Raw genomic sequence first — 9356 nt, 5'->3', positions numbered from 1 at the left:
TTCACATTTCTCCATATCTTCAGTTACAAAAACGGAGCTTAAATCACAAGAAATTTAAATTAAGCATATCGACAGCTTCTATAAGAAATACTATGCACACACACTAAGCTATAACTTGGTTCAAATTAATGGCGCATATCTGGCATTTTTCCGTGGGTGCTCGGGCATGCACGGGATCGGCGCCTATGACTGGAGTAATGGCTGCTGATAATTTAGCGTTGAGAGAGAAAATATTAAAATAGACAAACAAATGGATAGAAATATAAAGGCACAGAGATGGATGAATAGACAGATACATGGTACAGATACACTGTAAATTCTAACAAGTTCAGTTTACTTAAAAAAAAAAGTTTGGAAAAAGATTGCTTTACTTTTGTAAAACAAATTTAAAGGTTTATATTTCTTCATTTCAATACTGGAAACATTCTAAAAAAAACAGTGACCAAGGGCTGTTGTCAAAAATGCTTTTACTTTACAAAAATGCTTTTACTTTAAGCAACTTCTTTGTGCTTGATTCATATTGATGATCAGAGTGAGTGTACAGTGATCTGCACAAACATCATGCACAAAGAAATGTAATCAAGCTTTAAATTATGATCACCAAAGAGAGATAATGAGGTTTATAGTATAAGAGTTACAAAATAGAACACGTTTCAGAAGACAGAGCATAAAAGTGTTTTATCATTTTTGCTTGAATTATTCCTTTAAATCCAGTTTTGTTGGCCTACTGCATGGATTACACCCATCATTTACATGATTTTTATCTTAATTCAAAGTGTGTAATGCTGACAAGTTTGTGATCAGTCAACACAATTTTATCAATGCATTTAAAACAACAATTTTAAAAATCAGAATTGTTTCACGAGACAAATATAGTATCTACTGCAAAATTGCAAACAAAATTATGATAATAAGAGCAGAAGCATCAATAACAATACTTACAAAGCACATCCTGTAAAATTCCTCTGGGTCATCCTCCAAGATGACTGGAAGACCCTGAAATACCGCGGTGTAAACATCAGATGGCTATGAAAAAGAAGAGACTATTTATTTATTTTAGTAAGGTACAATACACATTAATAATACACACAACATGTAAAAATGACAGTCTAAATAGGTTTAACCGATTAAAAGTAGATATCAGGGAATAATGCTGAGAGCATCAATAATATGCTAATAATAATTTAAAGATGACAGCAGTCAACATGATAAAGGAATACCTTTTAATCAACTTTAACTTTCAAAAGTGCAGAGTGCGTGTCCAATGCTGTGTAGAACTCAGATCCAAGATATGCAACTGAATTCTGCAAATATCTAAGAACAAACATGGAGTGGTTATTAACTGTTACGTGCATCTGTGTAACTTTTATTCTGAGTCCCTAAGTGGCGTTAAGAGGGAATTTTTAACTCGTGGGAGCTCTGTGACATCATCTGGGATTCCTGATAAATAGGCGTTGTGTTGACAATGGCGTGTCTCTCTCTCATTCTAATTGTTCCTCACGGTTGCCTCTCTCTTTGCTTTCCTGGAGCCATTCAGTCTATTTTGTTATAGTTTAATTTGTGTTTTTATGCATTTGTTGATTCTTTGGGTAATCTGGTATTTAGTGTTCTTTGTTGTTATTTCTATTTTATTTTTTCTAATCAGTAACGGATAGTGGATTTATTTTTTAGCTCATACTTGGGTTATTTAGTAAGCATAGCGAGGGAAGCAGAGGCCCAGAAGACTCACCCGTTTTATTTTATCGGGAGTCAGGTAAGATTTGCTGGTGAGAACATCGCTATAGCCCCCCACCCCCCAAAAATTCCTTGTTGGAAATTTCGGGTTCTGAGGCCCTCCGTGGGCCTGACTCGGGAACTGTGGCCCTCTCTGGACTGGACTTGGGAACAGGAGCCCTCTCTGGGCTGGACTTGGGAAAAGGGTCTCTCTCTGGGCTGGACATAGGAACTGGAGCCCTCTCTGAGCTGGATATGGGAACGGGAGCCCTCCCTGAGCTTAACTTGGGAACAGGAGCCCTCCCTGGGCTTAACTTGGGAACAGGAGCTTTCTCTGGGCTTAACGTGGGAACCGGAGTCCTCTCTGGGCTTAACTTGGGAACGGGAGTCCTCTCTGGGCTTAACTTGGGAACGGGAGCCCTCTCTGGGCTTGACATGGGAACGGGAGCCCTCTCTGGGCTGGACATGGGAACAGGAGCCCTCTCTGGGTTTAACTTGGGAGCAGGAGTCCCCTCTGGGCTTAATTTGGGAACGGAGTCTTTCTCTGGGCTTGACTTGGGAACTGGAGCCCTTTCTGGAGCGTACTCAGGGGCTGGAGCCGACACTGGAGCAGACTCAGGGGCTGGAGCCGACACTGGAGCAGACTCAGGGGCTGGAGCCGACACTGGAGCAGACTCAGGGGCTGGAGCCGACACTGGAGCGGGACAGGAGCCGTCTCTGGGGCTGACTTGGGGGCTGGAGCCGACTCTGGAGCAGACTCGGGGGCTGGAGCCGACACTGGAGCAGACTCAGGGGCTGGAGCCGACACTGGAGCAGACTCAGGGGCTGGAGCCAACAATCTTTTCCTCTGCATATTCCTCGTCTGATTTGGGGTTAAGGAGCGGGCATCTGTCAGCTGAGGACTTGGGAGTGAATTGGCCGGCGGCTTGACAATGGAACAGTTGGCGGGCTTGACAATGGAGAGGCTGGCAGGCTTGACAATGGAGCGGCCGGCGGGCTGGTTCTGAATCGGGGCCGGACACTCTCCAGCTCAGTCCAGTGGTGTCTAGTAGGTCCACAGGGTGATGGTAGTTGGCCCCCATCCAGAACAGGGAATTCAGCATGTCATCTTCCAATGCCGTCATCGCCGCAGTATTTCCCGGCGAATTCCTATGGGCTAGGGCGGCGAATCTTGCGGCGGTTTCTATCACTGTTTGCAGGTCTAGTGTTCTGTCACGCAGCAGCTGCTGTGTAGGAACGAGGAGTGAAGGAGCAAGGAGATGTAGGAGTATCGACAAAGAAACAATCTTTAATACTTCAAACAAGGGATCACACATGAAGCACAGGAGATTAGACTTTTAATACTAGACGCTGGACAAAGGAAAACACAGGGCATAAATACTATGAACTAAACTAGGCGCCGTGAGCCCGCAGTATTTCCCGGCGAATTCCTATGGGCTAGGGCGGCGAATCTTGCGGCGGTTTCCATCACTGTTTGCAGGTCTAGTGTTCGGTCACGCAGCAGCTGCTGTGTAGGAACGAGGAGTGAAGGAGCAAGGAGATGTAGGAGTATCGACAAAGAAACAATCTTTAATACTTCAAACAAGGGATCACACATGAAGCACAGGAGATTAGACTTTTAATACTAGACGCTGGACAAAGGAAAACACAGGGCATAAATACTATGAACTAAACTAGGAAGGTTACAAGACACACCTGGAACGAATAAACATTATTAACACAAGGGATAAACTATGTCACAGGGAGAACATGGAGCACGTGGGGGAGGAAAACAAACAAAACAGTTCATGGGCGTGACACCTATAGTGCACATCTGATGCGATCCTGTAGCTGATGGCTGCATGGTTAGAATTTTATCTCTAATAGTATCGATCTTGGCAGTAAGTTCATAAAGTCATAACCGCTGTGCTGTTGGGAAATGTCTGTGACTGTTGATGCTTTATTTGTCATCAATTTAGCCACTGTATTGAATAAATGCCTGGGGTTGTGTTTATTTTCTTCTAAAAAGATTAAAAGCAAGCAGATCTAGCAGTTTTAGAGCTTTTCTATATGTAGAATTACTTTCGCTCCATGCAATACAAAATACCTCTACTTTTGTTTTCTTCTATTTGCACTCCATTTTCCGGGCTTCCGGGCTGCAGGCACGAGTGTGCCCATTGTACCACGGTGTCAGACTGTTTTTGCTTAATCTTCTTTAAGCGTAAAGGAGTAAAGGAGCAGAGAGTCCATAGTTTCTGTTACAATATCAAGTTTTCTGAGCTATTGGATTTGCTGAGGAATTGAGACAAGTCAGGAATATTTTTTACAAAGCAGTCTTTTGTTGTAGAAGTGATGGTTCTACCATATATTTAGTTGAGTTTGCAGCTTTAGCTATATGGAGTATACACAAGACTAGATAATGATTCAAGATATCATCACTCTGCTGCAGAATTTCAATTCCATTAACATAAATTCCATCATGTGACGGTATTAAATCTAAAGTATGATTACGACACTTGTTGTCTGACCCAAGTAGAGTTCAGAATGTCTATAAATGCTGATCCCAATGCATCTTTTTCATTATCAACATGGATCTCCAACGATTAAGACTATCTGCAGCCAGCACTAACTCAGAAAATCAGCAAATTTAGTGACTTTTATCCTGCACCAGCAAACACAAAGCTATGCAATGTGAGCAACAAACTGAAATATTAGTTTTTATTTACTTTTAATCATCCCCTTCACCATCCAAATCTCCAACTCATTCAAAATATGTCACCTTGAGAGGCATTACATCAGGTCATATACCAGTGATTGCTCTCTCTCGCATGTCTTGTGACCAAGTGTGACGTGTTAACATTCACTTTGAAGTTGATCACTCCTGGTTATCAGTTTATTCTATCACAGCTTGCAGAGGTACTGTCTGTTTGTGAAATGTGTCTCTGCACTTGACAAATATTATACAATTATAATTTGTATTTTGATTCTGTGCCAGTGTATCTGCAGTCACGCAACAGTGAGCAGCTGCCATTGTAAGCACAAGGTAAAAATGTGATTAGTGCTGACCTATTTCAGATCCTTGCATGTTTTATTGACTCAAACTGCTCCTCATTTGTGTGTTGGTCAGTGTACTGTATATGTGTGTTTGCCTACTCATCAGAGATAATTTTGGACTCACTGCTGCTGCACACCGGTTTGGATTTTTATTATTAAGCTTTCCAGGAGTCTGCCTCAGGTTTACTGCTGTGGTTAGTAAATGTGAAGGACTTTATGCAGTGTAGTTTGTTTCTGATTATTGATTCACTAATTTTGTAGGGTCATCCTCTTGAATGGGCATGGGGCAATTTGGGGCACATCCTTGTATGGTTAGCCCTGACTTTCCTGTGTCTTCAAATTTATTACAAGTGGAACATGTTCCTAAATCAACATCCTTATTAGTTCTGGTACAACATTCCTCTGAACCAATCAGATTTTTTTAGGGTTAGGATGAGGGCTAATGCCATGGTCTAGCTTAGAGCTATGGTTAGGGGCTTATAGACCATTCTTGTCAACCTATCATTTGATTTTATGGGTAGGTTACTGTTAGGGTTTGGGTTAGGGTTCAGATTAGGAGTATGTTTCTTTCACATGAATGCTGTTCAACAAAGATGTTGATCCAGGAACATGTTTTACTTGCAGCAGACAATAATTGCACTTGGTAGGTGATTTTTATCAAAAGTGTCTTACATTGCACTCAAAGTATACATATTATCTGTCTATGCATTTGCTGGGAATCATGTTCATGACTTTGAGCTATACTAATGTGCCCTTTACACTATGTCTGTCTTTAGGAAAAGACATTAGGCAGCTTGTCTCCCACAGATTTTTTTGTAACAACACAACACTGTATCAATTCACCTGTTATTCTTACAGCTTAATGTTGAGCCAAGAAACTAAACTAACCATCACTTTCTTGATAGGTGTGGCAAAAGTCCCATTGTGGGTCCAATGTCCAATCTCCCCTACAAGCCAAAAACAAGTTACAAGTGTATTATCAGCATCTGTTACACACTGTGAAATATTATCTTAGCTTGTTTTACCCTGTTTAATTGAAAAGTATTTTTTTTCTACACTTCTATAAGCCAGTGAAGGCACAAATTGTCCAGTGCCCTTTTGGGTGCGTGTCTAGTAGTGTTAATTTCGTTGACGAATAATTTGTCAACTAAATTTTTTTCACCAACGACCAGACGATAACAAACTAAAAGTCTATTTGAATGACAAAAACTATGACGTAAATCTATTGACATTTTCGTCAACGAATAAAAACGAGATGAAAATGTTAGGGAGGGACGATTTGGGAAGAGATTCATTCAATTTCAGAACGAATCTGCTGCGTGGTTCGGAGGTTAGATGCGTACATATGAACCGGCGGGACATAAGCTAACAAACATACACTTGCTGCACGTTGCATAAAACATTCAAAAATGTCAATATGTGGGAGTAAGAGAAGAGAAGACATATGGATAAATCTAAAGTCGCAAGAGAGAACTCAATTCGGTCCGGTTTTCTGAGCACAGACCTGGCACATACACTGAAGCATACTACACAAACTGAAACTCTATTTGAATGACAAAAACTATGACGTAAATCTATTGACATTTTCGTCAACGAATAAAAACGAGATGAAAATGTTAGGGAGGGACGATTTGGGAAGAGATTCATTCAATTTCAGAACGAATCTGCTGCGTGGTTCGGAGGTTAGATGCGTACATATGAACCGGCGGGACATAAGCTAACAAACATACACTTCCTGCACGTTGCATAAAACATTCAAAAATGTCAATATGTGGGAGTAAGAGAAGAGAAGACATATGGATAAATCTAAAGTCGCAAGAGAGAACTCAATTCGGTCCGGTTTTCTGAGCACAGACCTGGCACATACACTGAAGCATACTACACAAACTGAAAGCGCATCTCACAGCGTGCGAGTACACCTTTGTGTCGCATGAGCGGAGAATTACACACAAAATTGTCGAATTGTCTGTTTTGACAAGTATTCACGTAAACACAGTTGATTACGTCTTAAGTGAACGTAAACAGTAGGGAGAACGTGTATCAGTACATTGCATCCATTGCAGCTGTGCATTCGGTTTTAATCACGCACTGCTCTTGACTGAAAAACTTTAGTAGCCCTAAAGATTAATCTAAATGTATTTATAGAAATAAATATGTCTGCTTGAAAGAATGAAGAATATTGTAAACAAGCTGCTATAAAGAATGCATAATTAGCCTATATAGCCATTGGTATTTCATTAAAAAGAAGACCATGCTCTTGTTCTTTATGAGAAGTGGTTTTATTTAAAGGGGTCATATGGTGCGATTTCAATTTTTTCTCTCTCTTTGGAGTGTTACAAGCTCTTGGTGCATAAAGAAGATCTGTAAAGTTGCAAAGACTAAAGTCTCAAATCCAAAGAGATATTCTTTATAAAAGTTAAGACTTGTCCACGCCCTCCTAAAATGCCTTGTTTAAACACGCCCCCACATATCTACGTCACTGTGTGGGAAGATTTGCATAACGCCACCCAAATGTTCACGCAAAGAAAGAAGGCATAACTTTTATTCTCGCTGTAGTATTGTTGCCACCACCGCCATGTTGTGGAGATGCTGTGTGTTTCATTGTGAAAGTGAAACTACTTAGTTTGGCCTTCCAAATAAGAATGATATCCACTTTGTCATGCCTAGAGCTGATCCATGCTGGTCTCTGAGGAAATACATCAATACATCAGGGGTCATCACATGTGGTTGCGCAAGCCTCCGTCGTCGAATCCGCCGGGCGCCACTCACTTAAGCAGTTGTGTGCTTCGTTGTGAAAGTGAAACTAGTTTGTTTGGCCTTCCAAAAGAGGACATAATTTTTCTATAAAGTGGGGCAGTTCCAACTTTGCAAGGACAGTCTGGTGCTTCTGACTCACAGCCTGTAAGTACGTTTTTTATATTTAAAGAATTTGCCACTGATGATTCAAACGCGAGTTTGAGCAGTGTAGAGTAGCGCTTGTTGTTTGTCATTTCTCCGATCACAAATGAAGACATGGTTTTATGTTTATGCGGCGCAATGCACAACGCAAAACGTAAAAACACAGTATAAGTCATTATAATCAGTAATTATGTCCCGACTGGATGAAACAAATGCCTCGTTTGTAATGGGTTTTATTGGTTTTGTCTCGTCGCGCCGGGACACATGGAAACACAGTATGGTAAGGGGCGTAACATTTCCGTCACACGCTTGAGGTATTCAGCCAATCACAACGTTTTTTATATTTAAAGAATTTGCCACTGATGATTCAAACGCGAGTTTGAGCAGTGTAGAGTAGCGCTTGTTGTTTGTCATTTCTCCGATCACAAATGAAGACATGGTTTTATGTTTATGCGGCGCAATGCGCAACGCAAAACGTAAAAACACAGTAGAAGTCATTATAATCAGTAATTATGTCCCGACTGGATGAAACAAATGCCTCGTTTGTAATGGGTTTTATTGGTTTTGTCTCGTCGCGCCGGGACACATGGAAACACAGTATGGTAAGGGGCGTAACATTTCCGTCACACGCTTGAGGTATTCAGCCAATCACAAAGCCCTGGATAGCTGGCCAATCAGAGAACACCTCGCTTTTCAGACAGATGAGCTTTGTAAAAATCGACACATTTCAGAAAGGCGGGGCATAGAGGAGAAACAATAATGTACATTATGTCGAAAATAATGTGTTTTTTTAACCTTAAACCACATAAACACATTGCATTACACCAAATACACCAAATAATGTTATTTTTAGCAACATCATATGACCCCTTTAATTTTAACATAAAGGCATGTTGTGTGTCACTGCAGTTAAATCATGATAAAACCTTAATATCAAACCTGTATAATGAGTTTGGAAATTTTAGAGAAATGCTTAATAAATGCACTGTAACTAAACCCATTAAATTTTAGCCGACTAAATTTACAGTAGATTTATTCGACTAAAATCTTATGATATTTAGTCAACTAAAACTAGACTAAAACTAAAAACAATTCAGATGACTAAAATATGACTAAAACTAAATGGCATTTTAGTCAAAAGACTATGACTAAAACTAAATCAAAAGTTGTTTTAGTCAAAATTAGTCAAAATTAACTCTGGTGTCTAGACTCACTAAGAACAATGTTTTTAATGGAGGAATTTCTCACACTAGACTCTGATACTACTTTGCAGTGTGACAACTACAAGTCAGAAGAGTGATGAAATACTACCTGAATCAAATAATCCTCGTCAGGATAACTAGAAATTTTCAGGCAGGTCTGTTTTGGCAGGTTGGCATTAAACTCTGTGGGACATTGACCAGGATTGGACAACCCCGCCCCCTACAAACACACCTGATTCAACTCATTACATTGTTCATAGAGACTGAAATGGGTGTGTCAGATAAAAGAGACATCAGATGTTTCTTAATTGGAAGATTGAGTCCTAGTAAGGCTGTATGTCTTGGCTGCCATTAAAAAAATATTAAAATAATAAAAAAAATTGTTTTTGGTGATGGAGGCATTGTTTTCTTTTGTTGTGATGTAAATGAATCACATAATGCTAAACTTCTAATGATGTAAATCACTAGGAGACCACAGAGCATTTTCCAGTGAGACTTGCTTGTGTCATT

At 40.3% G+C, this 9356-nt stretch overlaps 1 long non-coding RNA gene across 1 annotated transcript; it reads right to left on the bottom strand.

Annotated features, from left to right (window-relative positions):
* Positions 1-947: 947 nt before the first annotated feature.
* Positions 948-8984, bottom strand: LOC107556700 (uncharacterized). The gene is made up of 4 exons (XR_001605312.1): positions 8956-8984; positions 5635-5693; positions 1221-1314; positions 948-1026 (listed from the first exon to the last, which is right to left on the bottom strand). It is a non-coding gene; the product is annotated as an uncharacterized lncRNA (long non-coding RNA).
* Between the last annotated feature and the right edge of the window lie 372 nt (positions 8985-9356).

The sequence above is a fragment of the Sinocyclocheilus grahami genome, unplaced genomic scaffold (assembly GCF_001515645.1).
Source record: "Sinocyclocheilus grahami isolate Dianchi unplaced genomic scaffold, SAMN03320097.WGS_v1.1 scaffold576.1, whole genome shotgun sequence".
NCBI classification, from domain to species: Eukaryota; Metazoa; Chordata; class Actinopteri; order Cypriniformes; family Cyprinidae; genus Sinocyclocheilus; species Sinocyclocheilus grahami.
The sequence above is the reverse complement of the archived record's forward strand: the minus strand, read 5'-3'. Positions and strand labels throughout refer to the sequence as shown.